The sequence below is a fragment of the Triturus cristatus genome, chromosome 6 (assembly GCF_964204655.1).
Source record: "Triturus cristatus chromosome 6, aTriCri1.1, whole genome shotgun sequence".
Classification (NCBI taxonomy): domain Eukaryota; kingdom Metazoa; phylum Chordata; class Amphibia; order Caudata; family Salamandridae; genus Triturus; species Triturus cristatus.
In genome coordinates this window covers 1136878928-1136905860 of record NC_140589.1, presented here as the reverse complement: position 1 = coordinate 1136905860, position 26933 = coordinate 1136878928, and the positions used below count along the sequence as shown (strand labels likewise).

The 26933-nt window shown below is 48.0% G+C and overlaps 1 protein-coding gene and 1 long non-coding RNA gene across 10 annotated transcripts in view; one reads left to right on the top strand and one right to left on the bottom strand.

Moving 5' to 3' along the window:
• Positions 1-26933, bottom strand: part of TTC13 (tetratricopeptide repeat domain 13) — a 1316170-nt gene that overhangs the window by 667787 nt on the left and 621450 nt on the right. The window lies entirely within an intron of this gene.
• LOC146821100 (uncharacterized) overlaps positions 1-26933 on the top strand; it is a 58976-nt gene that overhangs the window by 2322 nt on the left and 29721 nt on the right. For 3 of the 5 annotated variants that reach the window (XR_014963098.1, XR_014963097.1, XR_014963094.1), the window contains exon 2: positions 7111-7225. The exons of the other annotated variants lie outside the window; for them this stretch is intronic. This is a non-coding gene — a long non-coding RNA (uncharacterized LOC146821100). The remainder of the gene's footprint in view (positions 1-7110; positions 7226-26933) is intronic. 5 annotated transcript variants of the gene reach the window in all.

Sequence of the window (26933 nt, the reverse complement as noted above, 5' to 3'; positions counted from 1 at the left end):
CTATGTATTTAGCACTGAATGTATGAGCATTTTGTGAAACACAATGGCTTCTCTTTAGCACTTGTTTTCAGAATGTTCATCTGGTATGGAAGACACTCAATACTTTACCCAGCCAGCCTCTCCTTGCAACTTCATTCACGTTCAAGTCTTTCTCTTCAGTCATCGGTACAATTTCAAGGCCAGATAGGCAAATGGTTTTCTTCTACTTAATATAATTATTCATCCAATTTACGTTTAGTGAGAGGAGACAGAGGTCAGATAATGTGCTAGAAGCCAGGTAGATAAATGGTCTGGGATGCCTAGCCTTGGTCAGCTGAGTAGAACGGACAGAGGTATTTAGTTTTTATGTTGTTGATAATGAAAAGTCAACACCAGGGGCAGAGAGGTATTGTGGATGCTAGACCGATGAGCATGAGAGGATACAGTGAACAGGTATGTGTCAGAGAAGTGTCTGATCTGAGAACCTCAGTGAGGTTCCTCAAGTGGATGCACACTCCTGAAATCTGTCAGTGTTGCCTTAAAGTTAATCTGGGGGAGTTAAAATTCAATCTAAGCAGCCAATCCTTAAATTGATAACTGGATACTTTACTGTTATACTGGTGAGTTTAAGAACAGGTACAGAATCAGTATCTGTAATGTACCAGGCTAAACCTAAAGGGCAGGCAGGGCCTTAGTGGTAAAGTTGGTATATCAAATTATGATTATGTGCCTGAGCGCACATAAAACTTAGAGAAGGTAGGAACTGGACCAAGAGCCTAAAAGAGGAATCAACATGTTGACCAAACACACGGTTCTGGGATCCATGCATTGTTCATCAATGCTCATGACCCCATCACATTTAGAGTGAACCTAGATTTGTTGCTATCCATTAGTCTGGGCTCCTCATCTGACAAGTCACCAACATTATACTGCCTTATGGAGTGCTTTCTGCATTGTTCTCTTGCCCACAATACCGCTGCATATAAAGGTTTGCACAATTGTGCCCAATTCATTTTATGAGGTATCCAGAGCAGGAATCTACATTGAATCAAAAAGCCACCCAATATCTTCTGGATCAGGAAATTCACTGGTCGGGTTATTCATCATGCTGAGAACTCTACTAGGCTCTAGCAGTCAGAAGCGCATGTCCTATTTGCGCAGGACAAGTAACAGGATATAAACCTCTTTCATTCCAGTATCCACTTCAGTCCCTCTCAGAGGGTATAGTCAAGTTCCTGACTGCTGACAAGACCTGGCACACCTGTTGGTTTGATCTTATCCAGTGTACCCCTTGGTATTGTAAAGGGTAACAAGGAGATGTGAAGGGGCAAGTTCAGTAGACATGTTAAGAAGCCAGAGGCATCACCCGGTTCTCATGGATGAAATTTAGGGGTTGCCAAGGGTCTCAAATGCGACTGCTGGCCTGTCTCCCATGGCCCCTGAAACAGTCCTACAGACCCCCGGCCTCAAAGGTTGGAAGGGCAGTGTTAGGAATTTTTTTTAAATCAGGCTCTAATGAGCCTTATTTACTTTATTTACTTTCTGTATCACTCAACTGCATCATATGCGGGCCCAAGTAAAAAGCCGTCTAAGTGTCTCCTGCAGCCCCTGATCATGTGAAGAAGCACGACATACAGGGGAAAGTGAGAGAGGTGGAGTAGAGGGCATAATCTATGAGGGGAAGATAATGAAGAACAAGTTACTTACCTTCGGTAATGCTTTTTCTGTCGGATACAGTATCTGCCTGTGGATTCCTCACCTTATGAATATCCCTTGCGCCAGCATTCTACGGAAACTTTTTCCTAGCTCACCACGCCGACGAGATCGTCACAATGCTATGGCTCTGCATGTGGCTCCGCATGACGTCACTGGAGCCATAAGAGGGCCACGTCGGCGTGATGACGTCAGTTCCACCCATTTTGTCTGTGGAGGCGAAACAGGCGGACAGACCATATAGACAATGCATACATAGTACACAGTATTCACACAAATACACACAGTGTAAAGTGAAAAAGGAAAGAAAAAGAAAGCAAGCATTTCCTATAAGCCTACACAAAGGCAAAGAGAGGCAATACACAATGACAATATGAAACAACATATTAATGAATACCTCTTTTAAGGTATAAAAGGGTGGACAACGGGGAGTCGAGTGGGTCAGTGAGGAATCCACAGGCAGATACTGTACCCACCAGAAAAAGCATCACCGAAGGTAAGTAACTTGTTCTTCTGATGGATACATCTGCCTGTGGATTCCTCACCTTATTAACAGAATCCCACAGCAGTCCCACTAAAGGAGGAGGGTGCCCACCCTTCTATACCAAAAAGTCCTGCAAAACAGAGTGCACAAAATGGCCATCCCTCCTCACTTCGGAATCTAAGCAGTAATGCATCGCGAAAGTGTGGAGGGAGACCCAAGATGCGGCCTTACAGATGTCCAGCACAGGAACACCTCTGGACAAGGCAGAAGTAGACGATTTAGCCCTGGTGGAATGAGCTCTAATGCCGTCAGGAGGCTCCTTACCAGCCAGAGCGTAGCAAATCTTGATGCACAAGATGATCCACCTGGATAGAGTGCGCTTGTGCACCGCCTTACTCTTCATACGTCCAACGTAGCCCACAAAGAGCTGATCGTCCTGTCGCAAGTCCTTTGTTCTATCCAGATATAAACTAACCGCCCTCTTAGGATCCAAGCAGTGCAGCCTTTCCTCCTCCTTGGAAGGGTGAGGGGGGGATAGAAAGTAGGGATGGTAATGGACTGCCCTAGATGGAAGGAGTTACCACCTTAGGCAGAAAAGCAGCCCTGGTGCTGAGAACCATCCTTTCAGCATGAACAGTCAGAAACGGAGGCTTAGAACTCAAAGCCTGAAGCTCACTCACCCTCCTAGCTTAGGTGATAGCCACAAAGAAGACCGTTTTGAATGACAGCAGTCTCAAAGGACAACTATGCATAGGTTCCAATGGGGAATCCATTAAGATAGTTAAAACTAGATTTAAATCCCACTGAGGCATAATGAAGGAAGTAGGTGGAAACATATTAGCAAGGCCCTTAATAAACCTTAAAACCACCGGAGATTTGAAAAGACGGCTGATGAGGCAAACAAAGAAATGCCGATAAAGCCGACAAATAACCTTTAACAGTAGCCACAGCACAACCCTGCTGGGCCAAATGCAACGCAAAACAAAGAACATCAGAAAGATGAGCCTTTAAGGGATCAATAGATCTCTCTCCACACCATTTAACAAATCTTGACCACCTGTAGGAGTAAATGGACTTAGTGGAGTGTCACCTGGCTGATAAGATAACATCCACCATGTCAGGAGGGAGAGAGAAGGAACTCAGGTTGCCCCGTTCAATCTCTGGGCATGAAGGTGCAGACTCTGGAGGTGGGGGTGAAGAACCTGCCCCTGCGAGAGGAGGTCTACCCTGAGAGGGAGAGGGAGACGGAGCGGAGGGTGCGATGAGAGGTGAAGTAGATCTGTGTACCACACCCTTCTTGGCCAATCTGGGGTGATCAATATGACTTGGGCCCGGTCTTGACGAATCTTCCTCAGAACCCGAGGAATCAAGGGTATGGGAAAAACGCGTAAAGGAGTTGTGAACTCCAACTCAACTGAAACGCGTCCCCCAACGCCCCCTGCATCGGAAACTGGAGACTGCAGAATGACTGGCAATGCGCTTTCTCAAGAGTGGCAAACAGGTCCACCCGAGGAGTCCCCCAGGAAGATGTGTCGAACTACCTCCGGATGAAGCCTCCACTCGTGGTCGGCAGAGAACTGCCGGCTGAGACCGTCCACACGCACGTTCAACACCCCGGCCAGATAATTTGCCATCAAGCAAATCCGATGGTCCTGAGCTCAGGACCAAAGCCGTAACGCCTCCCTGCAGAGACGGTACGACCCTACTTCTCCCTGCTTGTTGACATACCACATCGCGGTAGTGTTGTCCATCAGGACTTAAATCGACTGACCGCGAAGGGAAGAGAGAAAGGCCTTGAGCGCCAAACGTATCGCCCGCAATTCCAGAAGATTGATATGAGACAATCTTTCCTCTGGAGACCAAAGACCCTTGATCTCCAGTTCCCCCAGATGAGCACCCCACCCTAGGGTAGAGGCATCCGTTATTACTGTGGCCACCAATGGAGGAAGATGAAAAGGCTTTCCTTGAGACAGATTGCCATCCACACTCCAACAAGACAGATCCGCTGCAGCTTCTCTGGAGATCCTGACAGACTCCCTGAGATCTCCGTTGTGCTGATACCACTGCCTGCGGAGGCACCACTGGAGCGCCCTCATGTGCCAGTGTGCATGGTTGACCAACAGAATGCAGGAGGCGAACAGACCAAGCAGACGTAGGACCTTCAGAACTGGAACAACCGCTCCATTGTGAAATAAAGGGATAATTTCCTGAATGTCGAGAATCCTTTGCTGAGGAGGAAAATTTCGACACACAGTGGTATCCAGTACTGCCCCTATGAACAGGTTGCGCTGAGAGGGCACCAGGGGAGACTTGGGCACATTTATCGAAAAACTCAATCTGAACAACAACTGAGTTTTTAACTGCAGATGACGACGCACCATCTCTGGCGACACTGCCTTCAGAAGCCAGTCATCCAGGTAGAGGAAAACCGGTATCCCCGACCTCCTGAGATGGGCAGCCACCACCGCCATCACCTTGGTGAAGACTCGAGGTGCAGTAGTAAGACCAAACTCAAGGACCGCAAACTAATAATGCTGCGAACCAACGGTAAACCGGAGATACTTCCTGTGCGACTTCAGGATTGGGATGTGAAAATACACATCCTGTAAGTCGATGGACACCATCCAGTCCTCTTGTTGCAGCGCCTGAAGAACCTGCGCTAGGGTGAGCATCTTGGCTCTCTCCCGTTTGAGAAACAGATTCAAGATCCTGAGGTCCAGGATAGGACGTAACCTGCCATCCTTTTTGGGAATCAGGAAATAGTAGAAGTAGCATCCCTGACTCCTTTCCTGCTCCAGAACCACCTCTATCGCACCTTTTTGTAACAGGGCAAGAACCTCCTTTCGAAGGAGAAGTAAATGATCCTCCGTGCAAAACCCTTGGCAAGGAGGGTAAGGAGGGGGGAATTCCCTGAAGGGAAGGGCGTACCCATTTTCTACCAGATCTAAAACCCAAAGGTCCGAATTTATTGATATCCAATCTTGTAGGAAATGGGTAAGCTGACCTCCCACGGGACCTACATGATCCAGGATGGCGAATCTAGGGCAGCTTTCCTGCGTTACCAGGAGGGGTTGAGGAGGTGGAGGAGGAAGAAGGCTGACGTCCGGCTCCACGAAGGCAACCTCTGCCCTTACCTCTATAGGATTTGTACAAGGGGTTTTGTTGCTGCTGCTGAGGCTGTCTGTAACCACGAAAGGAAGACTTTCCGAAGCCACGGTATTGTCTCTAGCCATAATCTTTCGCCTGAGTCTGTAGGCCCAAAGACTTTGCTGTTGCCTTACTGTCCTTAAATCTTTGCAGAGCAGAATCAGCTTTCTCTCCAAAGAGTCTAGAGCCATCAAAAGGCAGATCAAGAAGGGCAGTCTGTACATCGGGAGAGAATCCAGAAGACCTCAACCACTTATGTCTTCTTGTTGCAATGGATGAACCCATCACCCTGGCAACCGAATCCGCTGTGTCCAGGCCAGACTGGATGATTTGACGAGCCGCAGCCTGAGAGTCTGCCAGCACCTCACTCAGATTTCCCCTATCCTCCTCAGACAATCTAGGAAGAAGTTGTTTCGCAGAGTCCATAAGGGCATGAATATATATACCCAAGTGGCATTTACTTCAGAGCCACGCTAGCCAATGAAAAGACCTTCTTTGCAGATTGTTCCAACTTCTTGGAAACCCTGTCAGCAGGAGCCTGCGGTAAAGCACCTGTGGACTGCTTGGAACAAGAAGCCTGCACCACTAAGCTCTCAGGAGAGGGGTGGGGTGAAAGGAACACCGTATCCCCTGGAGCAGGTCTATATCTTTTGGACACCAACCTTGAAACTGCAGGAGCAGAAAGTGGATTGCGCCACACATCAAGGATTGGCTCAGTCAATGCTTCGTTGAAAGGCAAAAGTGGCTCAACCACAGAGGAAGGAGAATGAAGCACCTCTGTAAGTAAATTAGGCTTATACTCAGCTGTAGGAAGCTGCAAATCCAAAAGTTCAGCAGCCTTCCTTATCACAATATGATAAGGTGCAACTTCTTTTGAGGGGGATCCTTCTGAGAAGCAAAGTCCCATTCTGGGGAAGTATCAAGTCCACTTGCCCCACACAATCCCTCAAACAAATCCTCCGTATCATAAACTTCTCCTTCTTCCATCTCCTCAGCATGGTACTGTTCCTCCTCTAACAACCTCTGCGCTTCTCTCCTCGAGCGCATCTTCGGTTGCGGCATTGGCGGCGTCGATGGCTCCGGGAGCGGCATCGAAGGAGGATCCGCTGTAATAACCGGCTCCGATCCAATCCGAGAAGGTTCAGGAGATGGAGCCGGGGAGTGCCCATACGGCGTCGACATTCTCGGAGCCGGAAACTGCCAGGAAGGCGTCATCGGCATAAATGGTACAAAGGGGGCCTGAGGATACTGGTGAGGCACACCCAAACTAAAAGCCATAGGACCCATGGGACCCGAAGGTGCTCCAGAGGGGTACGAGGCCCTGGCGAACACGCCATATATCGCATTAAAAAAATGCGATGGATCCGAACCCAGGGTCGGAAATTGTGAGTACTGTGCCGGTTCAGGATCCAAACGAGGCACCTCTGGAGTCAGAGCCGCCGGAGTCACAGGCGGAGCCGCAGGAGCCGAAGGATTCTCAGCATCAGCCGGTTTTGACCCATCCTCTGGAATCGGTGAAAATCTCGGCGTCGGCGAATGCTCCGGAGTCCCCTTGTAAGATGGAGAATGAACCAGAGTCACCTGAGGAGACACTGAAGGAGAAGGAGGGACAAAGTACTTTACTCGACGTCGATGGGCTGGAGAAGGCGACCTCGAAGCCACAGCTTTTGACGATCGGCGCCGAGATGCATGCCTCTTCTTCTTCTTATGCTTTCTCTTGGAGTCATGCGACTTCGAAGATCTTGACTTCGATCATTTATGACCCCTTTTTTCTTTTCTTCCCTTAGCTATATACAGCTTGGCCTCCCGTTCCTTCAGAGCCTTCGGATTCATCTTCCTGCAAGAAGAACAGCCCTCGATGTCGTGGTCAGACGACAAGCACCAAAGACAGTCCTCATGAGGGTGAGTAATCGACATATGACCCCCGCATCCTTTACAGGGCTTAAAGCCTGACTTCCTCGGGGCCGACATGCCAAAACAGAGAGAGATGCAATAAAAAATACAATGTATCCAAACAAAAGTAAGGAGAGTCCCAGAAAAAACTGTTAACGTCGACAGCGCGGAAAAAAGGGAACTGACGTCATCATGCCGACGTGGCTCTTTAATGGCTCCAGTGACGTCACGTGCTTTTAGATGACATCAATATATGTGGACATTCTCAGTTTCAAATCTAGCGCTTGATGTACATAGCAGTCTGCCTTTATTCTCTGGCACATTTTCTCCAACATCCCCTTTGAACAGTTGCGCTTATGTTAACATGTAAGAGTTTCTACGTGCTGTTGGTCTCTTGAGCGTCGATCTCCCAATTTCTGTGCGTTGTGGCGCTGTGCTGTCAGCCTTCTTTAGGCTGAATGTCCCTCCTGTCCTGGCTTTACCAACCTCGGGGTGCTTGCCCCACTACTGTTGTCCTGTTCACTCTTTAGCAATCAGTATCTTAATGTGTGTGATTGCGGTCATGTCTGAAGCGCAGGCGACCAGCACTCCAGTTTGTCCCACCACGTTGTCTGATGAAAAGAGAAGCTTTCTAGAGGTTTGGTTGGCCTGCATTAAATTGATTCACCATAGGCTATATCACACAGGTGCGTTGCATATAGTACACAGCTAATCAGGTACGTTCCTGTACATTGCCTCTGCATACATAAAGACCTCTCCATAAACGTGTATCACTTTATGGCTGGGCGATCGGTGTTAGCAACAACATTATAAACGCTGCCCATTTCACAGGGTCGAATTGGTGTCTGGGTCCAGGCTTTTTCCAAAAGTAAAAGGGTGAAAGGTGGATGCCAAGACTCAAGCAGGCCATGAACCGACAGCAGCTCCCAAAACTCAGTTTATGCAGCCAGGAGTCTGTCAGTCGTCCCACAAAAACGATTCGAGGGGTCCCCACTCAGGAAAAGATATGTTGCTCAGTACATAATAGGTCAATCAATGCCAACAAGCCTTATGCAGAGTACGTACAAAGAACAAGGTCACGGAGCATACTGAAGCATGTCATGTTTGATTTCAGAAGGTGCGAGTTGCCTTATAGAGAGTTGTAGAAGTCCTCCTACAATGCCAAAGATGTGAGCACTAGAGCAGTGATTTGTGCCTAATGAATGATATATGGCCCTTCACGGACAGATGCACAGTAGGTGATAGGTCAACAAAGGTCTGACAGTGTTTCTTAAGATTCTACAAGAAGTGCCTGGTCATACCCCATCACGCTACATGCATACAACAGGGCCTCTGTCAAATCCTTTAGCAAAAAAGTGGAAGTTTGAAATCTCAGTCCTGTGTCCTTACAGCGAGTCTCTGTGCCAATCCTGCTGTATGCTCGTCATTTCAGAACACATCCTGGGTATTCAGGCTGACAAGGCAGGTATGTCCAAGTCGCTCAGAATGGCTTCTGTCGTTTTTCTTCAGTTCTATAAAGAGCAAACTCAACCCAAAGGTACTGGTGCGCTTTACATGAGCACCAGTTGCATTACTCAAGGACCCATTCATTTTTAATAGGCACGGGGGCATTACGTGATTTCCCAGAATCACAGACGTTGAGCCGATGCTGAAACTCGAACTCACTCCCTAAATCCAAAATGGGCAACTCTAGCCGTTATGCCACATCCTAGTTTTTCACTAGACAAACTGGGTTTGGAGCCGACTTTTGCGTGGGTCTTAGCTTGGTAGGCACAGTGGAAGCGTTGTGGTCACTGGAAAGAGAAGGACATCGTAGTGGTGCTGGAAGTAGTGCTGGTTCTGTAGCATACCGATGTGCTTCCAAGGAAGGAAGAGCCACATGACTGGGAAGGCATCCGTTCATAGCGTGTAATGGCTAATGCACTTCAAATTTTGAATGGCCTTTTCTGCTCATGGCTAAGCATAGCCTCTCACCCACTTACCTACAAGACAGTCCGGAATTCTATACAAGGAAGTCTATAGTTGGTATCCCTGAGGAACTACCCTATCTTTCTGCCAGCCGGAGTCTAAGGTTTTTCAGGGGGACACTAGAGTCAGTGTTTGAATGCAGGTGTGTAGCTTAATTGGTGTCTTAGGGTGTCTCAGCCCCCAGTCAGGTCTGCTAGTGTCTTCCAGGGTTCACATGTGATGAGCAGCAGGCCGTGGCTTTCCCATCAATGGTATTAAATGGCGTATGCAGTTCCTGGAAAGAGGAGGTAGTAAAAATGAGAAGGCTAGGAAGGTAGTGCCCTGATCCTATGGTAAAGACAGGGTGACTCCCAATATGGGAAGTGGGGGCCCGCACACACCCAGACTGTGTCATGCTTCATCATAGGGCATGCTTCTCGTCAAGCCGGTGCTGCAATGCCTGGTGGGCACCTTATGAGGGACTCTTTGTCAGGGATCTTTTGGCCCAAACCGTTTGGTGCAGTGTGGGTAAGAGGCCTAGAGGTGTAGATATGCGAGTACAGATGTGCAGTGTAGGTGTGGAGGGGTTGAAAATTAAAAAGGGTGACCAGTGGTACTCCAGAGTAACAGTTTTAATCGGATGAGCCCACTGGTCCCTGTTAAAACCAGCTAGTGACACCCACTTCAGGAATAATGTCCAATAATGGCTATGAGGTCAGCATGTTTCTTGCCTATTGTGTCTGAATGATCGTTTGGCAATTCTTCAGGACCAATTAAGAGTGTTCTATCTACACTGTCGTTAGATCATTGGTAGTATCACATTGTTGATCCAACGGAATTTTATTAACCTAGCAGTGAGGTACCTTAATTTTTGTAGACAAACCCACTCTGGGCGAATGACTTGCTCCCTCGAGTCAATGGTGGATGGATAACGCTAAATTATTGTGTCTGTTCAGCAGTTGCTGAGACGGCGGGTACCTAGCCCTTCCTCCACCAAGTCACATCAATGGCCCATGCGCAGTGCCAATGAAAACTTCCTAGGGTTTCCAAAGAAGGAAACATTGTTCAACCCGGGTTTATGGAGCTGCTGATGTGTATTTTATTATAAAAAATACTCAGCAGATCTGCAAGAGTGTGCATGCTGAAGGTCAGTGTGTGCAACCAGGTCATGAAGACAGTGAAGAAGAACTGTATTTTGTTTTGTAGTTTTTAACAGCGCGGACTCAACCAGAGGGATCAAAGCACTTTACACGAGTACTAGTTGCATTACCGACGGACCCATTCATAAAAAAAAAACAGTAAAGCATGGGGAGATGAAGTCATTTGCCCGGAATCATAGGATATTCAAGCCCAACGCAGAGACTCGAACATGGTTCCCTAGCTTCAGGGTCAGCCGCCCTAGCCGTTAAGCCACACTCTCAGGGGTACAGAGATAAAACACACTGATGAATACAGATTCTAGGTGCGCACTCACCTCTCCCCAATGAGAAACATAATCTTGTAACTAATGTTAGTGCAATGATATATTTCTGAAATCGGACGATTGGGGACTTTCACATTGTTGAACAAGTGACTTACCTTCGGTAACGATATATCTGTAAGAGACACATATTACTTATTGATTCCTCACCTTAGAATTACTCTCAGGCGTCAGACTGGATCCGGATAATTTTTCTTCAGCAGTAACCTGTGTGTCGATATGTGGCATCGGTCGACTTCGCATTTGTCGTTGGCGTCGTGGTCCCCGGAATGACATCACGGTATCTACTTAGACACCGTCGTCATGCGCGGACGTCAGTTCTTTACATGACATTCCACGCCAGAAGCGCAGAGCTATGCAAGACACTGACCACTAGAGCACGAAAACTAGGGCCCTGAAAGGGAGTCCCTTACTCTATAAGTCAGTTCGCAGGAGGGAAAGGATGGGTGGGGCGGTGAGGAATCCATAACTAATCTATGTCTCTTACAGATATATTGTTACCGAAGGTAAGTAACTTGTTCATCTGAAAGAGACAATTAGTTATGGATTCCTCACCTTAGCATAGATACCCCAGCAATACCAACCCCGGTGATGGGTTTGTGAACCAAGTTCACACCAGAAAGTCCTGGAGAACCGAACGGCCGAAGAAGCCGCGTCTCCGGACTTGGCTGTCCAGGCTGTAGTGTTTGGTAAACGTGTGCAGTGAAGCCCACAAAGCTGACTGGTAGATATCATGAAGGGGGACTCCACGTCCCTAAGCAGTGGTATCTGCCGTTGCCCTGTTGGAATGGGCACGCATCTCTACTAGAGGGTCCTTTTTCGCCAAGGAATAGCAGGTTTTTATACAAAGAACGACCCATCGACAGATGGTCCGTTTTTGTACGGCCAGACCTTTCTTGGTGCCCACGTAGCCAGCAAAGAGTTGGTAATCCACCTGGAATTATCTTATGCGAGCCAGATAGAAGGAAAGCGCACGTTTTGGATCCAGACGATGGAGCCGCTCTTCCTCTTTAGAAGGGTGCGGAGGTGGAAAGAAGGTGGGCAAAGTGATGGTCTGTCATGTGTGGAAAGAGGTAACCACTTTGGGAAGAAAAGAAGGCCTAGTGCGAAGGACAACCTTGTCCGAATTAACAGCCAAAAAAGGAGGTTTAGAAGAAAGGGCTTGAAGCTCACTCACCCTGCGAGCAGAGTTGATGGCAACCAAGAAGGCAGTTTTCAAACTTAAAAGTCTGAGAGGACATAATGTAGCGGCTCAAAGGGAGCGCACATAAGATAAGTTAGAACCAAGTTCAAGTCCAGGTGAGGCATTACTAAAGGAATAGGAGGGAAGAGATGAGTAATGCCCTTAAGGAATCTATTTACAATAGGGGACTTGAAAAGAGAAGGTTGATCAGCAAGCCTAAGAAAGGCTGAGAGATAGCCCTTAAGAGTGCCCAGAGCAGAGCCCTGCTGGGCTAAAGAAAAGAGGAACAAGAGAACCTCAGAAAGAGGGGCGGAAAGGGGATCTTCAGCCTTTGCTGTGCACCATGCCACAAATTTGTTACATCTGCAGGCGTATACCGTTTTAGTGGAGGGACGCCTGGCTGCCAATATAACGTTACAGACTTCGGGAGGAATGTCGAAAGCTGTCAACTGCCGCCGCTCAATCTCCATGCAAAGAGATGGAGGCTGGAAAGGTTTGGGTGGAGAACCGTCCCCTGCTGCTGCAACAAAAGAGGCAGTTTGATCGGAGGATTGATGGCCATGTGTAACAGCTCGGGATACCAGACTCTTTGTGCCCAATCTAGAGCCACAAGAATGACTTGGGCCCGGTCGCACTTGACCTTCTTCAGCACTCTGGGCAGAAATGGTATAGGCAGAAAGGCATATAGAAGTCCGCAACTCCACTTGCGACGAAAAGCGTTGCCTAGAGAGTGCCGCCTTGGAAATTCCAACGCGCAGAACTGCTGACATGGCGCGTTCTCTTTGGTAGCGAATAGATTGAACCAAGGCTCTCCCCACTGCTGAAAGAGACCTTGCACCACCTCCAAAGTGAAGATGCCATTCGTGATGAATCATGCACCTGCGGCTGAGTTCGTCAGCTCTGGCATTCAGAGAACCTGACAGGTGTTGAACCACCAGGGATATGCCCTGATATTCCAGCCATGTTCAAAGGCGGAGAGACTCTTGACATAGGGTCCACGACCCCACCCCGCCCTGTTTGTGCAGTACCACATGGCGGTGGTGTTGTTGTCCGTGAACACCGGCACTACTCTTCCCCGGAGAGGAAGAAGGAATGCTTTTAGTGCAAGACAAATCGCCCAAAGCTCCAGAAGGTTGATGTGGAGCCCGGACTCCGACGGAGACCAGAGGCCTCTGATCACCGCCTCTTCTATGTTTCTGCCCCACCCCAGAAGTGATGCATTCGTCCCTACTGGTTGAGGAAGGGAGAGGAATTTGCCATTGACTCAAAACTGGTTCTTGAGCCACCATTGAAATTGTTAAGCAGTGCCCTCCGAGATCTGGACGCAATCAGACAGATTCCCTTGATGCTGTGCCCACTGGAACTTCAGGTCCCACTGCAGAACCCCCATATGCCACCTGGAATGATCCACCAGCAGGATGCAGGAGGCCATGAGGCCCAGCAACCTCTGGGCCATTCTGACCGAAACCCAGGATAAAGGCTGAAAGATCGGAATCATAGCCCGAATATCCCTGACTTGCTGCTCGGGAGAATAGACCCCAAACTGCATAGTGTCCAGAACTACTCCGATGAAAATTAGCTTCTGAGAGGGAGTTGGGTGTGACTTCGGCGCGTTGATAGTGAACCCCAGCGAATGCAGGAGGTCTGCTGTAGTCTGGATGTGCAATCAACAGCCAGTCGTCGAGATAGGGGAAGACTGGAACCCCTGATTTGCACAGATGAGCTGCGATGACTGCCATCACTTTCGTGAACACCCGAGGGGCGCTGGTAAGGCCAAAGGGGAGCACGGTAAACTGAAAGTGCTCGTGGTCTACTGTAAACCGCAGGGTACGCCAGTGGGCCGTCCTGCAAGTCCAACGCTACCATCCAGTCTCCAGGGTCGAGAGCAGACAGGACCTGAGCCAGAGTCGACCTCTTGAACTTCTCCTTCCGGAAGAAGCGGTTGACGTTCCTGAGATCCAAGATAGGACGCAGGCCCTTGTCCTTCTTGGGCACCAGGAAGAAGTGGGAATAACAACCACGACATACTTCTGGGACAGGAACGAGCTTGATGGCTCCCTTGGCCAAGAGAGCCGTAACTTTCTGTTGGAGAAGGGCCAGGTGATCATCCGACATGCGATGGAATTGAGGTGGGATGGATGGAAGGGTAGTCTCGAAGGGGAGGGAGTAGCCCCTTCGGACTATCTGCAAGACCCACCTGTCTGACGTGATGTTGAGCCAGTGGGGGAGGTGATGGCGAATCCTGCTGCCCACTGGCGGATGATGGGACTGAAAGGTCAGACTAGGAGAGTTTGGAGCCCGCTGCAGAGGGGGCGATGGTGGACTGGCCCGCCAGCTGGTCCCCGACCCACAGCAGTGGGATCCACATCCTTGGAAGTGCAGAGGTTGGACAGCTTGCACAGGCCTGTGTCTCTGGGCAGAACGTGGCGGGGTACCCCTTCCTTAGCCATGAAGGGGCACAAAGCAGACTGCGCCAGGCAGGAGGTGGAAGCGAGGCCCAAGGATCTGGCCGTAGCCCTGGAACCCTTAAAGCGCTTGCCTTGTCGTCAAACAGGCGACTGCCATCAAAGGGTTTGTCCAAAAGCATAGGTTGGACATCCCCTGAAAAACCAGAGGACCTCAACCAGTCGTAGCGTCTCAGTGCTACTGACATGGAAATCGTCCTGCCCAGTGAGTCTACGGTGTCCAGCCCACACCAGATGGTGAACTTCGCTGAGTCTCTCCCTTCGGCAACAGCACAGGAGAGCATGGTCCGGGCCTCCTACGGGCACTGTGGCAGTACCTGCGCAGCAGTGTCCCACAAGTGGGAGTAACGGCCCAATAGGCACGCGGTTTTCACCGACCGCAGCCTCATGCTGGAGGAAGAAAACATCTTCTTCCCAAGGTGGGCCAGCTTCTTGGATTCCCTATCAGGAGGTGCGTTAGGGAATGCGCCTTTGGACGTGAAAGCTTGTACTACCAAGATCTGTGGGGTTGGATGGGAAGAGAGGAAAATGGGGTCGCCGGGGCCGGCGATGGCGTCGGGCAATCATCCTGTCCACCTGTGTTGGGCTGGGACCAAGTGCCCAAAAGGATGTCTGTAAGGGCCTCATTGAATGACAGTAGGGGCTCCTAGGAGGCCACTGCCGGTTGAAGTACCTATGTCAGGAGGTTAGTCCTGACCGCCATCGTAGGGAGCTCGAGGTTTAGGGCCGCGGCTGCCCTACGCAACACCACTGCGTAAGATGCACCCTCCTCCGTAGCCACGGTAGGGGGAGATAGCATGCCGAGGTCTGGGGAGGAGGTGTCCAGACTACTGGCCTCACCCAACTCCTCTCTCCAGTACTGTTCTTCCAACTGGTGTGCATGAGGGTCCACAGACCTCTCCCAGTCCTATCGGCTGTCGGCTCCGGTTCAGAGCTGTGTCCTCATTGAGGGGGAGGCTGGGGTCGACGGCGGCTGGAGACACAACCAGCGTCGAGGTGTCGTCACTGGATTTGGCGCCGGAGGAGGTGTCAAGAGGTCGACCGGTGCCGATCCAGACCTGGATACTTGGGGACCCTGCAGTGCCGGAGCCGAAGCCGCCAACATCGAAGTCCTAGATCCCCCAAACGAGTCCGCGGGTGCGCCGGGGGAGTTGGGCTGCCCGAAGATAGAATGTAAGGCTTCATAAAAGCATTGAAGCTGGGCAGGGGTCGCTCGGGTCCCGGAAAGGGAGGGAAGGCCGGAGTCGACCCAACATGCTCCGCGGGCGGAGCCAGACGACTCCCTTCCACGTTTCGAGTCGCATCAGCTGACCGACGGGGAGAACACGAATAGTGACAATCCTTCTTCGCCTTCTTGTGCTTCGACTTACCCGAAGAAGGGGACTTTGATGATGAGTGGTGGTGGTGGCTCCGCGACCTGTCCCACGAACTCCCTCTCGACGGGACCTTGAATGACACGGAGCAGACTGCCGGGCCTTGAGAAGCTTTTGGGACCGCTCCGCAAAGACTTTGGATTCATGGCCCGGCAGTCTGAAGCACGACTTTGGGTCGTGATCATGCTCCAGGCACCAAAGGCACACGAGGTGCAGGTCCGTGACCGACATCAGTTTGTGACAGGAGTCACAAGCCTTGAAGCCGGTCATAAGTGACATCCCTCTGTGCACCAGGAGTCGATCGACTCAAAAAAAGGGTGTCAACAAAAGTCGCAAAAAACGGAGTCAAAAAGTGACTCGATGTACCACTCACTACGGATCTGTGCTGGCTGGCACGGAAAAAGAAAGAACTGACATCAGCGCATGAGGGCGGTGTCTAAGTAGATACCGCAATGTCATTCCAGGGACCACGATGCCAATGAAGAACGCGGAGTCGACCAACGTCCCCTATTGACGTGCAGGGGTATTACTGAAGAAAAATTCTCCGGATCCAGTCTGACACCTGTGGGTAATTCTAAGGTGAGGAATCCATAACTAGTTGCCTCTTTCAGATATACCACACAATTGGGTTTAAAAGATAAGGAAAGTGAAAATGTTACTGCATTCTTGTTTTTCCTATGCGTGCTCAAGAAACAAATGAGGCTTTGCTTGCATTAGGGACCAGGAAGCATTACCACAATAAACGAGGATTTATAGCTTCCGGAAAAGCAGGGAAACATTCCAACAAGGAATGCACCAGCCAGAGAAGGCAAACGGAGAACTCCTTCAATCAATCAATCAATCAATCAATCAATCAATCAATCAGTCGTTTGTAGAACGCTCTACTCACGCGTGAGTGTCTCAAGGCGCTGGGGGTGCAGCTCCGGGTCAATCAAAGAGCCAGGTCTTGAGGTCCTTCCTGAACGTGAGGAGGGTTGGGGAGCGTCTGATGTTGACCGGGAGCGCGTTCCAGGTTTTGGCCGCGATATAGTAGAAAGCTCTCCCGCCCGTTCTGCTTCTGTGGATGCGGGGGACCTCTGCCAGGGCAAGGTCGGTGGAGCGGAGGTTCCTCTTGGGTGCATGGAAACATACTCGGTCGTGGAGGTATTTGGGTCCGATGTTGTTGAGGGATTTGTAGGCGTGGGTGAGGAGTTTGTAGGTGACCCTCTTCTCTAAGGGGAGCCAGTGGAGGTTTCGCAGGTGCTGGGTCATATGTTCGTGGCGCGGTGTCCCTAGGACGAGCCTGGCGGCAGCGTTTTAGATGGTTTGGAGCTTGCGTAGAAGAGTTTTGTTGATTCCGGCATAGAGGGTGTTGCCGTAGTCAAGTCTGCTGGTGAATACGGAGGCAGTTGAAGCTGGAGGAGGACACGGCGTTGATTTGGCGGTTCATGGAGAGGGATGAGTCGAGGATTATGTCGAGGTTCCGAGCGTGGTCTGTCGGGATGGGTGAGCTCCCGAGGGCGGAGGGCCACCAGTTGTTGTCCCAGGCGGAGGTGCAGGGTCCGAGGATGAGGACCTCGGTCTTCTCGGAGTTGAGCTTTAGGCAGCTGTCCTTCATCCAGGCTGCTACGTTTCTCATTCCCTCCTGGAAGCGGAGTCTGGTGATTTCTGGGTTCTTGGTGAGGGAGAGGATGAGTTGGGAGTCGTCAGTGTAGGATACGATGCTAAGCCCATGATGTCGGACGATGGCGGCAATGGGGGCCATGTAGATGATGAAGAGGGTCTGGCTTAGTGAAGATCCTTGGGGTACTCCGCAGACGATGTCAGTGGAGTTGGAGAGGAAGGGGGGGGGGGGGGGTCTTACCCTCTGGGTTCTGCCGGAAAGAAAGGATTGAATCCAGTTGAGGGTGGACCCCTGTATTCCGGTGTTGTGGAGTCTGGCGGTTAGTGTGCGATGTGAGACAGTGTCGAAGGCTGCGGAGAGGTCTAGGAGGATGAGGGCTGCGGTGTGTCCCTGGTCGAGCAGCATGCGGATGTCGTCGCTGGTAGCGAGGAGGGCGGTCTCTGTGCTGTGGTTGCTGCGGAAGCCGGACTGGGAAGTGTCCAGGATGCAGTTTTCTTCGATGAAGGTTGTCAGCTGGGCGTTCACGAGTCTTTCGGTGACTTTGGCTGCGAAAGGGAGGAGAGAGATAGGTCAGTAGTTCTTCAGGTCAGTAGGGTCGGCCGTTGGTTTCTTGAGGAGGGGTTTCACCTCTGCACGTTTCCAGTCATCCGGGCAGGTGCCGGATGTGTGGGAGGAGTTGATGATAAGTCCTAGTTCGGGAGCGATGGCATTGGCGGCCCCTGTGGAAGATGTGAGGGGGGCAGGGGTCGGTTGGGGCCCCTGAGTGTGTCTTCTTCATGGTTGAGGAGATGAGCTTGACGGACGCGGTGGCCCAGGAGGTGATGGTCGGCTTCTCGGCGGTGGTGGGTGGTGTGGTGCTGTCTTCTGCAGGCTCGCTGAAATTGTCGTAGAGGGCCTGGTTCTTCCGGTGGAAGTAGGAGCTGAGTTTGTCGCAGAGTTCCTGGGAGGGTGTGATGTCAGTGGCTTCGCCGGAGGGTTTTGCGAACTGCTGAATGACGTTGAACAGCTCCTTCGTGTTGGATGCGTTAGTCTTGACTTTGTCACTGATGAAGGTTCTTTTGGTGTCCTTTATACACTGGTGGTAGTCCTTCATGGCGATCCTGTGGCTGTTTCGTGCTTCTGTGGTCTTCTGGTTCCGCTAGGTTTTCTCCAGACGTCTGCAGGTGTGTCTGGCTTCTTGGAGTTCGGTGGTGAACCAGGCGGCCTTTGGCGGGCATTGCTTGACGGTGTGTCGGAGAGGTGGTAGCTTGCTGGAGCAGCAGGAGACCCAGTGGTGGGATTCCCTGGCCGCGGAGTTGCTGTCGTGGTGGCCTTGGGGGGATTTTGGAGGACGGTGGAGTTCAAGTGTTCCTCGGTGACCTTACTCCAGTTCCATCGAGGCGGGCGCAGGGCGGGTTTGGGTGCGGTGGTGGTGTTGAAAGTGAAATGGACGCAGTGGTGGTCTGTCCAGATAGGCTGGGTGGTGTGGCTGAAACGGATGTTTGATCCTTCTGCGAAGATGGGGGACGAGGGTGTGCCCTGCCCTGTGGGTGGGAGTGCTGATGAGCTGTTTCAGTCCTAGGTCCTTCCGCCAAAACAATTCCAGCAGATTCCAGGACCACCTTGTTGTGCAAGGGAAACCTCGGATTTTTAGTCTTGACATGTGTGACATCATATTACACGCTGCTCGCAGGAAGGAACAAATTAAAACAAGGTCTCGGAGGGGTCAAACGGTGCTGGCCGGAGGCACGGGAAGGATCTCGGAAACAGAAAGACTTGCAGCATACGAAAACACACATCGGCTGCTTTGCATTGCCCCGTCATGGAAAGAAGACAGTCAGTGACGCAGAAAAAAAAGAAAGAAAGGACCAACGAGAGAAATGGGAGGGAGGAGACTGAAAGATCTGCCGACAACAATTACAAGCACTCATCTGCTGCACGCCCAGGTCTGCATTGCATGTAGAGACAGCACGCGCGTCACTGCTCGCTCCCGCGGCAATTCTCCGTGGCCATGAACTTTTCAGAAAAGGTGGAACACGTACCCACCAGTAGCCATTAGCAGGCCTACCATTTTTAAGTGACATAAGCTCAAGCCAATCCAAAATGTGGGAGGGGTCAGACCCCACAAAGTTTAGACAACAGATCGCCTAAAAGCGCAAGCGCTGATTAGGCTCGACCTAAAAAGCAGTGATTTACTTAGATCTATCTATTAACTCGGATATCGAATGGGCCCTCTTTGAAAAGTGAAGACACTGACGATAGTGGGGAGGAAAGTATGGATGAGGGGTCTACAACGGGACTTGCTGAAGGGGAGGGGGGTCATGTCCAGTGGGATGAGGCTCAATGTTCTATTGAGGAGCCTACTGTGTCTGGTGTTTTTAACAATGTCATGTGTAAAAATGTACATGGTTTCTGTACGTACGTCTCCCACCATGCATAGCACTACTTGCTGCCTGATTCTTTGTACTGTTATAAAATGGAAAAATAAGGGTTTAAAAAAAATCTATTATACATAGTACTCCCTTGAATAACTGGCTTTATTATGTAAATCATTAAATCACCTATTACTTTCACCATAGTGGAAACCTAGCAGCTTCATTACGGTAGAACTACTTAAATCTAATCCTAATTAATGGACTTCATGATCCCCTACTCAACACAAGAAAACATTTCTGTATTTTTAATGTTATCGGTGGCAAACTGTCATTCAAGACCCACTTGATTTGACAATCGGCAAGTCCCAGCACACCTTAACACTTATAATCTAGATTAAATACATAACCACAACGCGGTACGCAGTGATGTGGTGTTACCTAAAGACTGATCCTTCTGATAACTAGTAATATCGCTAAATGCTCTCATCTGCCTCCAGTCAAATTAATTCTAGTTCCTACCACATACATGCAACATCTCAATACAATTACTCTATTCAAAAATCAGTAAAGGATTGCATGCTATGCCCTTTACACATGACATGTACAGCAACTGGTTATCGCTAAGATGTAGGAAAAGATGCTGGAAAGGATGATTAATAAGTTAAATGCTCCTATCAGATACCTGTGACTAGCATGATGCACATTTGAATCCTGAAAAAGGTATACCACACTTCAATTCTTTGGGGGACATTTAATTTAATACCTTTAAATTGGATAGTAGTAAGAAATCACAATGCTTAGTAAAGGTTTCTGGTTTATAAATCCCATGAAGAAACAGTGAGTCATAATTATAAATTGCCTTTAAAAACTCAATATAAAGTCCTAAAGTTGTAAAACAAGAAATATATCCAGGGAAATACATTACTACTACTGTTCAGACATTTCCATCTGAATGTCTCATATTCAATAGCTAAACGAGTGGAGTATAGATCCATAAGGCAAAGTCACAGTTTTGTTTTTGTAAATAACATCAATAATCAAACATCACATTAGTTCTTTACTGCCACCAACTCACACGTCAGGAAGAAAGTCAAAAGTACATGGAGAATTTTCTGCCAAACTAATTGCCTATGTTTGCCAGGTGAATCTTACCCTATTTGTTGTTAAAGGACACATTTAGATTTGTTTGTCCCATAAAATAATTCATACAATCCTCAAAAGTGTCAAAACCATGTTCAGCTGTATGATCAAGCACTTCTTTAACCTTTACCCTTAGTGAGACACTGTTGTGTCTGAAGAAGGCATTACCAGCTTATGTACTGAAACATATTTACCATTATTAAAAGGTATCACTAGATTCAACATCTATATGTTTTAAAAAAGCAGCCACACCTGTACCCTACATAAAGCAAAATGCTGCCACTGGTTGCACAATCATGCACAATCATGACTAGTTCCATAAGATTTGTCCTGGCACATGGATTTAATCAAACATGCACATTATTTTCTTAGGGAGTGGTAGTCCAGTTTAGGAATCCAAGAGTCATTCAGCCAAAGCTCTTTATATTCAACAAACCTATTCATAAGATCGAAGCATACCCTCTTTCGGACATCGCCTCATATCAACTCACATTGATCACTGGAAAGAATCAGATGTTCAAAAGGACACAGAGCAGCACCTCCCATACTTATTTTGGCTGAATATACTAGTTATTGTGGCAAAACCTGGATGGTGTATGCATCAACCTCCTCATGCAAAAAAGCCCACATTGTATCCCGCTCACTGATGAAGATTTAATCTAATGTCAAGTCATAGTCTTCCAAGCTGTGAGAACAGGCCACGGTCAGTCATAAACAAGAATTCATTGAGACAAACTTTTAACCTGAAGTAATGCAGCAGAAAACAAAGGTTAAAATGAGGTTATATTTAGGTGACAAAGCCAAACAATTTAACATTTAAAAAGAAATATGCAATTTGACAATTATAATTCAGTGAGCTAACTAACTTGCGCCCTCGCCATGAACTGCTCATGACACTTATGGCATCTCAAATGACACCGAAAACACAACAGTAGGCCCCTGGGATTGTCAGAGGTCGTGGTAGATGGCGTGGCAATCCCAGTTATAACTACATGCAACAATGGTGGCCTCCTGCCCCTTGGGATTTCTCTATGCCACCACAACCACTGATGGCACACTACCATCCACCACAACCGTTTTATAATCCATCTTTTTTAGGGCAAGGACAAGGATTGTTCAGAGGCAGAAGATGACAACAGACTCATGTGCACTGGAACCTGCTCCCATCCCTGTGAACCACACGGAGCATAAGCAAGCTCACACTACAACCAGGGACAAGCAGGGAAACAACATGATTGTAAACTTTAGCAAACACCGTCTCAGTGTGGATTAACCAGACCAGATAAAGGGCTCGTTTTCGTGCCTTCGCATCAAGGTGACCCTTTTGTGATCAATCAAGAACTAGCACAGTTCTTCAGAAAGATTTGCCTCAACTTTTTCTTTTCTGTTAAAGCGAACATCACATTACCAGATCAACTGGCCAATACTACTTTTTGCAAGAAATCTACATTTATGCCACCCCCACATGCCAATCTTTTGGAAGTGGTCACCTTTGAGAAGGCCGTTATGCATGATGTTAACCTGGGGCTTTCTGCTAATCAATTTTTTTATCGGAATCTGTCCAAGAAGCAACAGGAGGCACTCCTTAATCTCAGCACCGATACATCTAGTACGATAAAGCCAGCTGATAAAGGTGGTGCAATTGTTATCAATGACTCCACTTCCTACAGAGACGAATGTCTTAGACAACTGTCAATGAGCAGCGCTTATCGGCTTCTCCAGGCTGATCCCGTCAAAAAACTCCTCAAGACTATAATCACAGAAGTAACTGAAGCAAAAGAAAAAGGGTGGATTGCCAACAAAGAAGTGGAATTCCTGGTCAATAGGGATCCAGTAACCCCCTACTTTTACCTTCTTCCCAAATTTCATACAGATCAGAGACCTCCTCCCGAGAAACCGATTATTTCAGAAAGAGACTCTTTATTAGAGCCCCTTTCCCAATTTGTAGAATTTTCCCTCCGTCCACATGTCCTGGCCATGCCAACAATTTTACAGGATACCAAAGCCGTCCTTAATGTGCTCCAGGAAGTTGATTTTGATAAAGATACAGACTTTCTTGTATATTTTAACGCATAATCATTGTGTACCTGCATTCCTAAAGATCAAACACTAACCATAATAGAATCCCTTTTAAGATCACAAGGCCTGGATTCAATAACACCCATTCCATTCATCATAAGTTGTGCATCGCTTGCTATGAAAGAAAATTTCTTTCAATTTGAAAATGATCTATTTCTCCAGATTCCGGAAGTTCAATGGGCAGTACATTCGCTCCTAGTCTAGCGAATTTGTACATCTATTACATTGAGACAGAGTTGATCCTGACGTCCCACAACCCGTTTTGGTCCAACATCAGCCTCTGGAGGCGGTATATAGATGATGTATTGGTCATCTGGCGGGGCACAGCGGAAGAAATAACCATCTTTCATCAGTAGCTCAACAACTGAAATGACTACCTTAAATTCAGTATTTAGTCAACACAAACTACTCTTTCTTGATATGCTGATTTACACCACACCTGGTGGATTACAAATGGAACTCTACAAAAAACCAATGGCAAAAAACTCACTTCTGTACACTAGCTTTTTTTCCAGAAGGAGTGATCTTCTCTCCTGCGTACATTAACACCCTCACATTGTCACCTTGGCACCTTCGAGTTATACCACCACACTCTGCGTCACTTCTAGGAACTGCATACCTCTTTGTTTTCACTGCTTGTTGGGCACGTATGCTGGACCTATATGAATAATAATAAAGATTATTATTTATAAGCCCTCTATCCCTCTATTTGTTTGAGATTATTTGTACGGGTTACTCCTGTGGGAAAATTCAGGATACCAAGAGGTTCTACTATGCTTCCTTGGACCAGTTCATTAGTAGATTTTGTTCAATTCTGACTTATTCTACTTTTTATAATCACGGGTCCACTGGGACCACCTACCTCCCATATGGAAAACTTTCAAGGACTTAGCTTCGATGATGAAGCAGCAGCGGAAATACTTAGAACACCATCACTGTTGGCACCCGATGGCAGTTCTGCCTCTGGTAGCCATTCAGAAGACTGGGCTTCAATATCCAATTTGAAACATGAGTGGCTTAAAGTGACACTTCATGGTGCCATAATGACTGAATATCTGAGAGCTAATATAGCTCCTAATGGGCTTATTGTGAACAACTTTCCTCGTCTTTTTCTAGAGGACGCGCTATTTAAAAAAGAGTGGTCCCTAGTAGCATGGAAATGCACTAGGGACTGGCTCATCCTTATCATTAACACCGCGAAAAGAATAGCGGATGCCTTGCTAATTAGGATTCAGACAGCCGAGGGTGCTATTAAAGTCATCATCCAAACAACAGCATACAAGACTAAACTGGCAGAGATCAATGCTGAACTCGCCGAGAATAGGGAGTACCTTATGAAACAAAAAATATCTAAACTTCAAAAAGACATAAAGAAGTTTTCAACAGAAAAGGTATATCCCTATCTTAAAGCAGACTATACATCTACAGCAACAAGCTACTCTTCAGATGAGAGTTCAGGGCCTTCCAGACGAGGGTCTTCAACCAACAGTGACTCAAGCACAGGGAGTTGGAATAACAATAACAGGAAAGCGAGACCTTTTCAACCCCCTTTATATCCATCATATAATATGCCTCCTTACCAGGGACCATCCTTCTGGCAGTACCCAATGTACCATCAAGGCCCTCCTCCACCTTTCTTCCCACACAGCGCCGAACAACCTTTTTTAGACAGAGGCTGGGGCAGAGGAAGAGGGCAAAAAAGAGTGCAATGGCAGGACAACCTTCACGATCAGTGGAAACCAGGAGCCAAACCAGGGACAAGAGAGATTGATTATTAATCTATCCACCAGGGTTCTCACTCCTGTGGAAGAAAGAGTTCTCCAGAAAGGTCTGGGGTATGTCCCCACACCCAAGACAGACAAATTTCGTGAGACATGTGAGGTTCAGAGCTTGTTTCGCAAGATTAGATTACACATTCTTCCAAGATCGCCCATCGCCTTCGGTCAATGACTCAGGCCTCCATAGACCATCGACCTTCACTCCTACTAGGAGTATGGTCCCCCCGAAGTACTTACCTTAGAAAAGGCAGGCCTAAAATATCTCAATATGGTTACTAATCGAGTGCCGTTTAAGAATCTGTCTACCAGTGAGTCATTAGCCATAAGTGATCTGGCCAATGACAATACCATTGTAATCAAACAAGCAGATAAGGGTGGAGCAACCGTCATCATGTCCTCAGTTGACTATGATATTGAGCGTCGCAGACAATTGAACAACACAAGATACTATACGCCTATTAAGGAAGATCCCACTCCTCAACTGACCAGAACTATAGGTTCTATGGTTTTCACAGCTGAAGTAGAAGGTTGGATTTCTAAAAAAGAAGCGAACTTCCTCATAGCAAAAGAACCAGTAAACCCCTACTTTTACTGCCTTCCCAAAATTCATAAAGGGACCACTCCAGTGCCTGGACGTCCCATCGTTTCAGGGATTGGGTCCATCTTGGAACCTTTGTCTCAGTTCGTTGACCACTTCATTCAGCCTCTGGTCAGAACTACTCCCTCCTTTATCCAAGACACTACTGACGTCCTCCGCCTCCTTGAGGGCATCCAACACCCACAGGAAATAGACCTTTTGGTAACATTGGATGCTGAGGCTTTATATACAAACATACCACAACAAGCCACTCTTCAAGTCATCGAGGACGCTCTGAGTAACAATGAGCTTATTTCCACAACTCCAATACCATTCATAATGGAATGTGCTAGCCTGGCCCTTACGCAAAACTTTTTCGAGTACAACACACAACTGTACCATCAAACCCAAGGTACTTCCATGGGCAGCACATTTGCACAGAGTCTAGCATGCATGTATATGTCAGCTTTTGAAGCTAGAGAAATTCACAATTCCACCAATCCATACTCGGCGAATGTGCTGCTCTGGAAAAGATTCATCGATGACATTTTGATCCTTTGGAAAGGAGATTACGCCAGATGTACAGAATTTTGTACCTGGATCAACACCCTCCTTTCCTTGATCTACGTATCCGTCTAGAAGGAGAACAGATCACTACTAGTCTATCGCAAACCTACAGATAGGAATAGCCTTCTCCTCTTTAGTAGCCATCACCCCAAGTCATTGAGAGAGAATTTGCCCTTCGGACAATTCTTGCGCATTAGAAGGAACTGCAGCTCAGTGACAGACTACCAGAAGGAGTCTGCTACCCTTATGAATGATCTGATCAAGAGAGAATATCCTAGACAAATAGTCTCACTGGCACGTAAACAAGCAAGACATAACGACAGACAGAGCCTATTGGAAACTAATATCAAAGAACCTGAACAGTCCATTACCTGTGTCACTACATTTACCCCTGATTCCAACAGGATTAGGAACATCATACAAAAACATTGGGGTATTCTCAACACCGGTGATCTGGATTTAGAACCACCGAGGTTTGCATTTAAACGCACCAGTAATCTCAAGGATTTACTCATACATACTAGATCTAAGAAACCAACAATCAGATCACAACGAATGCTGTGGGATCTACCGCCTGTCAAGGGCCACTAACCCTGTGGTTCGTGTTCTATGTGTCCTCAAACTAGGATTAGCAAAGGATTGGTTTTCCCTAATGGGTCTACCTGGACCATCTGCAAACACACTAACTGCAATTCATCTAACTGCATCTACATGATGACATGTCCGTGTGGCCTACTATACATAGGTATGACAACACGTCCAGTCAAGACTCGCATGCTGGAACACAAAAGCAATTTCAGATGCGCTAAAACACACACCAAGATGACGACTCATTATCACTTGGAATGACATGCTCCTACTTCTTTCCAATGGGTTGTTTTGGAATCCCATCCCTGTATGTCTAAGCAAGCACTTTTTAGACTTGAACAACGCTGGGTCCTACGTTTGGCTGCGGACACTATTGGTCTCAACGAAGATATTCCTTGGAGTATGCTTACTTAAATGCCCACCTATCTCATTTTTTTCAGCTTGCTTAAGCAGCCTTTCTCATCTCATCCCCAGTTCTGATACGGAGACCCTACTTGTAGATCTGCATCCCTGTGGTAATACCTTTATTTCTGTTCATTCCTCAACCTTTTCAAATCCAGTAACTTTTATCTACCTCAGAGAT